Here is a 7,620-nt window from a genome sequence, read left to right as displayed (position 1 = left end):
CTTCCTTTGACCCATCCGTTGCCAGTGCTCCATCCCCTGCAGATACCGCTGGATGACACAGGGGTGCTGGATCACATGACCAGGCTACAAAAAAGGGTAAGTACATACATCTTTTTTTTACAGAGGATAGTCTACATATGTGTTTAAGGGAGGGGAGGGAGAATTTTTTTAAAATAAGTTCACCTCTTGCAACACGTTACACCCACATGCAGGGTGTAATGTGTTATAGGGTGCTACATGTTCCCTGCACACGCCCCCACTGTGACAACAATTTTAAAAATGCAGCCGTGCAGGGCTCCACCTGCCCAGCTGCATGATTCATTCACAGAGTTCTGTGAATGGGAAAAACTACAAGTATCGACATCCTTTGCGGCTGTCGGCTTGTGGTTCTCAATGAACTACAATGGTAGTTCATTAATTCTTCCTGTCAATATGAAACCTGCCTGCCCATATGACTGAGGGTTAGACAGCTTACACTCAGCCCTGCATGAAACCCGCAATTTACAGATCATGGGTGCAATGCTTTCCAGGCTTCTACAAAAAAAAAATAGTAATAGCAAATGCTCATTTTTTTACCTTAAAAAAAGTGCATTTATTTATTTTACATGAACTTATCCTTTGAAGAAAACCCATGGTCACAACGTATTCTTTTATTTTATAACAGCAGCATTGGAACAGAAACACAAACAATAGTTATTTTTGACAATCCAACACGAGCTTGCTTGAAAAATCTTTCAGTTATGAGTTTTGCCATTTTGCAGGCCATCTATTTCCATTTCTTGAATTCCCTGTAAATTTTGCTGCTTTTTCTCTGGTGTTCATTTTCTATTTCTAAAGGACTACATATCCAATGGTACCTTGTTGCCTGTGATTCCTGTACTAACCTCCTGAAACTCCTCCTCTTAGTATCTTTGTAGTTCAGAAGGCAGGCTCTGTGAAATGTGTGACACAGCAGTGCCTTCTCACAGTTCATAATGAATATGTCAGAGAATTCAAGGAAGTAAATATGTGGGGATCTTCACAAAATAAGTTTACAAACGTCAAAATCATTCATAGTAATAGCAGTAGGCTAGAAATAATTCAAATGTGGAAATTAGTTTTTGATTTTATATTTTGACCATAGATATGCTCTAAATTTAGTTGAGTCTGTGGTTTTAACACAATTTCATTATTACCGAATATGTGTTGTCAGTTCACAGAATAGTTAGTTAACATTGTGACTGAGCAATTAGTGTTAGTGCCCTGCCTACAACATGGAGATTTTGGTGTCAATTTTTGCTATTGGACACTGTTAACAAGAATCATGTGGGTCCTCCCCTTCCTGTTTTCAGGGGTTTATCTTCATATTGTTATTCTGTGCTATAATTCAAAAAAACATACTGGTAGATGGTCGTACACTCAAACCAAGCTTAATGTGTATACAGAGCACAAATATTTGAAGACACATCTTAAAAACACTAAAAGGCACACCAAATTTGTTTTGAGAGTGATTTTAGATATTTTCTCTGAAATGCATTACTTCAAGGAAGACCATAAATGGTCCAATAATGCCCATGATATAACACAGTGGTTCAAAGATTACAGCCCATGTGGCAACTGCTTACCTTTATCTGGCCCTTGAGGCAGTATTCCTTCCAATAGCATAGGTATTTCTTCCACAAACAATGGGCCTAATTCCTCAAACTGACAACATTGCAGCAATGTTCCTCCCACTGTCACCATTGATGGGGCAAAATTCCTTCCACTGACACCAACAATGGGGCAAAATTTCTTCTACTGACACCAATGATTGGATACTATTTCTTTCACTAACACAAATGTCAGGGCGTTAATGTTTCTCCCACTGCTCTTTTTTTGTTTTTTAACTCCTAATGACCACCGACCCTGGTGCATTTATTATTCCCATAGACCTCTGGGCCTGAAGTATGGCTTATTCCCAAAGTTTGACCCCCTTAAAATATGGAGGACAGTGAACTGGCCCTTTGTATAGAAAGTTTGAGGACCCCTGATCTAATGTTTGGAGTGAAACGTGTAAGGACTGAAGTGCTTAGGGATTCCCCAGGAGTGATAAGAAACCCTTTAAGCCCAAATTGCATTGAGTTCAAAAGGGGCCCTAGGCAGATGAATAATTTGAGGAACCCCCCCTACTTTTATGACAGAAGGCACCATGTTTTTATCCCTTAGCCCTTTAAGAGCACTAAGCTGCCTGACACTGCAGTGTGATGCGGGCCACTGCGCTGTGATAAAATGCAGCTTGCCTGCATTTTAGCATCACACTAGGCTGTATTGCAGTGTAAATGGGACACATAGGAAACAATTGTTTCCTGTACTTCCCTGCAGTGACAGACATTTTCCCAAGTGGTCACCACACATAGTGTGAATTGGCCCTTGTGGAATATATGCTAAACCTGGAGCATGCAAAATATGATAAAGCTCTGCATAGAAACCAGCTTCCAGGGTTCATTTTCAAAGCCTAACTGAACAAGTTGAAGTTAGAAGCTGGTTGGCTATCATGCACAGCTGCACCAGATTCTGAGTGCTTCGGTTTTAGTAAAATCTCCTAGCGTTCCGAATTGAGACAAGTACACAGTATAGCAAGATATGCTTTGTTCATATTTCATGTCTTAGGTGTACAACCACTTTAAGGCCTCCTTCACACCATATGTGCAGAAAAACAGTGCAGATTTCACTTGCAGAGACATGAGTTTACATCAGTTTTTATGTGCATTTTAGTGAGTTTTCTACATGATGCAGATTCCGGCGCAGAAAAAAAAATCTACTCAGGATACTAGTGTTGTGGTGTGAACAGGGTACATAGTGAACAATTTGTTTTTGTGCCTTGCAGAACGTGTGCAGAAAACATTGCCGTCTCTGCACCATGCTGATCCTTATCCTGCTGCTATGTTGCAATATTTTAATGAGACAGCATTGCTGGTCATTGATACACAGGACTCCTTGGATCTTGATGAACCTCTTTCGGTGCCTGAAGTTCTAGGTGCAATCAAAGGTCTAAAACCTGGTAAGTGCCCCAGCCCTGATGGGTTCTCTCCGAGGTTTTATAAAACATTTGCCCCCTTACTGGCCCCGCTCTTAGCTAAGGCCTTTAATGTCATTGATGATTCTCATTACCCTCTCAGGCTCTTCTTTCTGCCAATATACGTTATTCCTTAACCGGATAAAAATCCCTCCCTTTGCAGTAGCTACTGTCCAATATCTCTACTTAATTTAGATATTAAATTGTCTGCAAAACGTATGGCAAATCGCTTGTCCCCACTTCTACCTGCTTTAATTCACAAAGATCAGGTGGGCTTCGTCCCAGGCAGAGAGGCTAGGAACAACACCACCAAAACACTTCATCTCATCTCCTATATCAAGCAACACAATTTGAAGGCATGTCTTCTCTCATTTGACACCAAGACGGCTTTTGATCGAGTTGACTGGAGTTTTTACGCCTTACCCTGAAACAGGTGGGTTTGGGACCCAGGTTTATCACCAAGGCTATGTCCCTCTATTCCCATCCCACACAGTTGGTGCTCGTGAATGGCACGTCTTCCCCACTCTTTCGCATATCGAATGGCACCAGACAGGGGTACCCTCTATCCTTTACTTTTCGTTTTCCTTATGGAACACCTTGCGCACGCTATATGGAATAACGATACTATCATTGGTATCTGAACCCCTTCTTCCCATCACAAACTCTTTATACGCGGATGACCTTTTGGTTTATGTACAGCAACTACATATTTCACTCCCTAGTTTACTTCAGGCATTCCATAGGTTTGGAATATACAGTTTACAACTTTAAATTGAATATTTCAAAAACGGAAGCCCTGAACATCACTCTCCCCGACAGCATGCTATTGCATCTTCATTCCAATTTTTCTTTTCAATGGCAACCTAAAGCTATCTCCTAACTTGGGGTTTTTATCCCTTCCAATCTCTCAGATCTTTACTTGCTTACTTATCTCGCCCTATTGTCTCGCATGTGTAAAGACGTGACCTCCTAGGGAGCTTCCTCCTTGCCCTGGTTTGGATGCATTAATACCCTTAAGATGGATACTCTTCCCAAATTGCTTTATGTTCACCAGACGATCCCTATTTCCATGCCCAGGAGTTTCTTTCTTTCGTTACGTTCTCTATTGATCTGTTTTATTTGGCATCATGGTTTTTCCAGACTGAAACACAAATTGCTTACTTACCGGAAACTCCAGGGAGGAGTGGGTTTGCTAGATTTCAAACTTTACTACAAAGACGCCTTGGTGATGCGCATACTTGACTGGTTCCCTCGACCCTTCGGTAAAGCTTCTATGGTGGAACAAGACCCGGGTTTGACCTTCAGGGTCTCCCATGGGGCTATGGATGTGACCTGAACCGTTTCCCTGGCCTTGCATCCTTAACCTTGGATGTATTGCGACTGTGGTATAAGCGTGAACTTAACGTCCTCTTATCTTCTGACCCATCCCCACGGTCACCTCTATTTGACAACCCCTCTTTTCCACAAGGTACAGGGTCTTCAGCTCTTGGCCGCTTTTCCCATAATTTGTGGCCGGTGGCTCACGCCTTTATTCATCCTCAATAGGGTCTACCTATCCTTCCAGGTGGTCCTGGGGACTGGTTTACTGCACTACACCTATCCTCGTTTTGTAAACATCTGCACTCTGCCTCTCAAATACATTGTCCACTCTATGAATATGAGCAGTTGTGCTCCCTCCCTGAGCTTCCCAGACATCTTTTACCCTCCCTATACAAACTATTACATTCCTCGATTCATACTGAATTTCCACCTTATACTAGGGCATGGTCTGTAGATTTGGGCAGAGATATATCTTGACGCCGAATGGCTTATCTCGTTCCATTTTACTCATAAATCTTCCATATCCTGCTACTCACAGAAGAATTTTAACCTCCTTTCACGATAGTACAGGGATCCCTCCTCTTTGCATAGGCTATTTCCTTCTACATCCAACATTTGCTGGTGATGTGGTACCACGGTGGGTACTCATCTTCATATCTGGTGAGGTTGCGATGGAATTCGGCCCTTCTGGTCCCAGGTTTTTGATATATACAATAAAATCTGAGTCCTTGACCTCCTCTCCAGAAATTGCTCTTTTGTCTATGCTACCGGGCTCATTAGTTACTCAGAAGAAATGCCTATTGAGTTTCTTTCTAGCTGCAGCTCACAAACTGATACATCTTTTTTTGGAAGACGACCATCACTCCCCTTTTGTCTTTATGGGTCTACACAATCAATATTATGTGTATGGAAGAAATGTTAGAATTTGCTAATGATACTTATGAGAAATATAAGAAGTGGTCAGTCTGGCTCCATTTCTCAACTGCCCTTAGAGATATGTTGTCGCCTGTAGTACCTCCCTACACCTCATTTGCATGGATTACTGGGCTAGCAATAGCCTGCTCGTGGGTTGGTTCATCCACCTGTTGCATAACCTGTCTTACCCACAGATGTTCAACCAGGGTGCCCATGCATATACCCCTCCAATATTTTACCTTGACCTGCATCACGTGGTTCACACCTGTTGTAGTCCTGATTCCTGTTCTCCCCTACCCCCTTCTACTCTTACTTTTCCTGCTTTTCTGACATTTTTCATATCTCTCACCCTCCTGCTAAGTTGCTTGATGTTTTCTGTTCATGGATGAATATAGACGCTCCTTGTGTCTTCACCCATGGCGCGTTCCAGTGCTTTATTTTTGCTGTATTTTGTTATTTTTATTGTTCTACCATTGAGTTGTGTACAGTAGACTGTAACTGCTCTTATTAGTTGTCTTATTGCCTTTTTACATTGGCTTGATTGACCATGTCTCTACACAACTGTTCTTATATATTGTTACCAAAATAATAAAGACAAATTTGCCTCTAAGAAAACCAGTTCAATTCCTAGCATGTGCTCGCAACCAAACTGTCAAACCATCAAATGGCTGGTGATCACAGGGTGCAGCACCATGACAGGTGAAGATCAATCAGAGGCTGACATGGCAGCTTCCTTGGCTAAAAATGAGGTTTTAGTTCTGCTTTTAAAAAAAAAATGGTCAAAACTTGAACCCGTGTCACCTTCTTTCTACCACTATAGAATTTAAGATATTCTATCTCATGTAATACCCCAAGTACTTAAAGCAGAGCTCCACCCAAAAGGGGAAGTTCCGCTTTAAGGACTGCTCCCCATTAAGGATTGGCACCTTTGGGGGGCAGGTACCCAAATTTGCCAGGTACCGGCTCCCAATTTTGGTCGGACCGCCTAGGTGATCAGAAACAGAACATGTCCTCCCTCCCCGTAGTCTTCTGAGACATGTGACAGGTCCCAAAAGACTACAAGACCATTCATGAAGCACAGCGCTACTCGCGCAGTGGGAGCCCGGATGTGAAGCCGCAAGCAGTCACAGCCGGGTGCCCACACTGAAGATGCCAGCCTCCAGGAAGGCAGGTGAAACGGGCTGTGGGGAACACACCACGGGACAGGTAAGTGGCTGTTTTTTTAAAAGTCAGCAGCTACAGTTTTTGTAGATGCTTTTATTTTTTGACAGGATGAGTGGAACTCCGGGATAGCTAGTCTTAGCTATCCCACTTTCAGGATCTCTCATTAGACCTTACTAAGCTATCCCTTCTGTATCACATTATATTATTGACTGTTTGCTCTTCTGCTCATTTTTTTTTTCCATAGCTTGAACTAAGAGACTAAGACAGGGGTGCTCAACCCGTTGCCCGCAACCTGAAACCAGGGAAGCGCATTCTCATGCTATAGGAAGGAGGAGCTTTCCGTACTGATGTCTGATTCCGTACTGAGGACACTATTAGAACTCTTGTTTGTGGCTTGTTTTTTGTAAGCCATTTCCCTTAACCACTAGCCTACAGGGCACTTATACCCCCTTTCTGCCCAGGCCAATTTCCAGCGCTGTTCCACTTTGAATGACAATTGCACGGTCATGCAACATAGTACCCATATGAAATTTTTATCATTTTTTTGAGACAGAGCTTTCATTGGGTGGTATTTAATCACCTCTGGGATTTTTATTTTTTCTTAAACCAAAAACCACAGAAAATTACCCCCGTTTTTTTCTTAATTTTTATTATACAATTTTGTAAATAAGTGATTTTTCTCCTTCACTGATGTGCGCGAAGGAGGCTGCAGTGATGGGCACTGGTAGGTTGCACAGATGGGCATTGACAGGCAGCACTGATGGGTGACATTGAAAGGCAGCTCAGATGGGCACTGATATGTGGCACTTCTGGGGCCACACTGATCATCAGTGACCTGATGATCAGTGTAGATGTCCCCTCCCCGGAAAGCCGATTACCGGCTCTCCTCTCAAGCTGTCAGCTCGAGAGGAGAGAAATGCTGATAACCGGCATTTCCGTGTTTACATGTGATCAGCTGTGATTGGACACAGGTGATCACATGACCGAGCCGACATCTTCAGCTCTTTCCGTGATCCACTGTGTCCAAGGGACACAGCAGAGCAGCGATCGCTGCGAAATCCCTGAGCCGCGCATACGCAGTGAGAATGGTAGGACGTCATATAACGTCCTATCAGAACGAGAGAACCACCTTGTGCACGTCATTGTACTATAGGGCGGAAGGTAGTATGCATCGTTTATATATGTTG

Source organism: Staurois parvus, unplaced genomic scaffold (assembly GCF_062004578.1).
Source record: "Staurois parvus isolate SC_StPar_1 unplaced genomic scaffold, SC_StPar_1.0 ptg000839l, whole genome shotgun sequence".
Lineage (NCBI taxonomy): Eukaryota > Metazoa > Chordata > Amphibia > Anura > Ranidae > Staurois > Staurois parvus.
Note: the sequence above shows the minus strand (reverse complement) of the source record.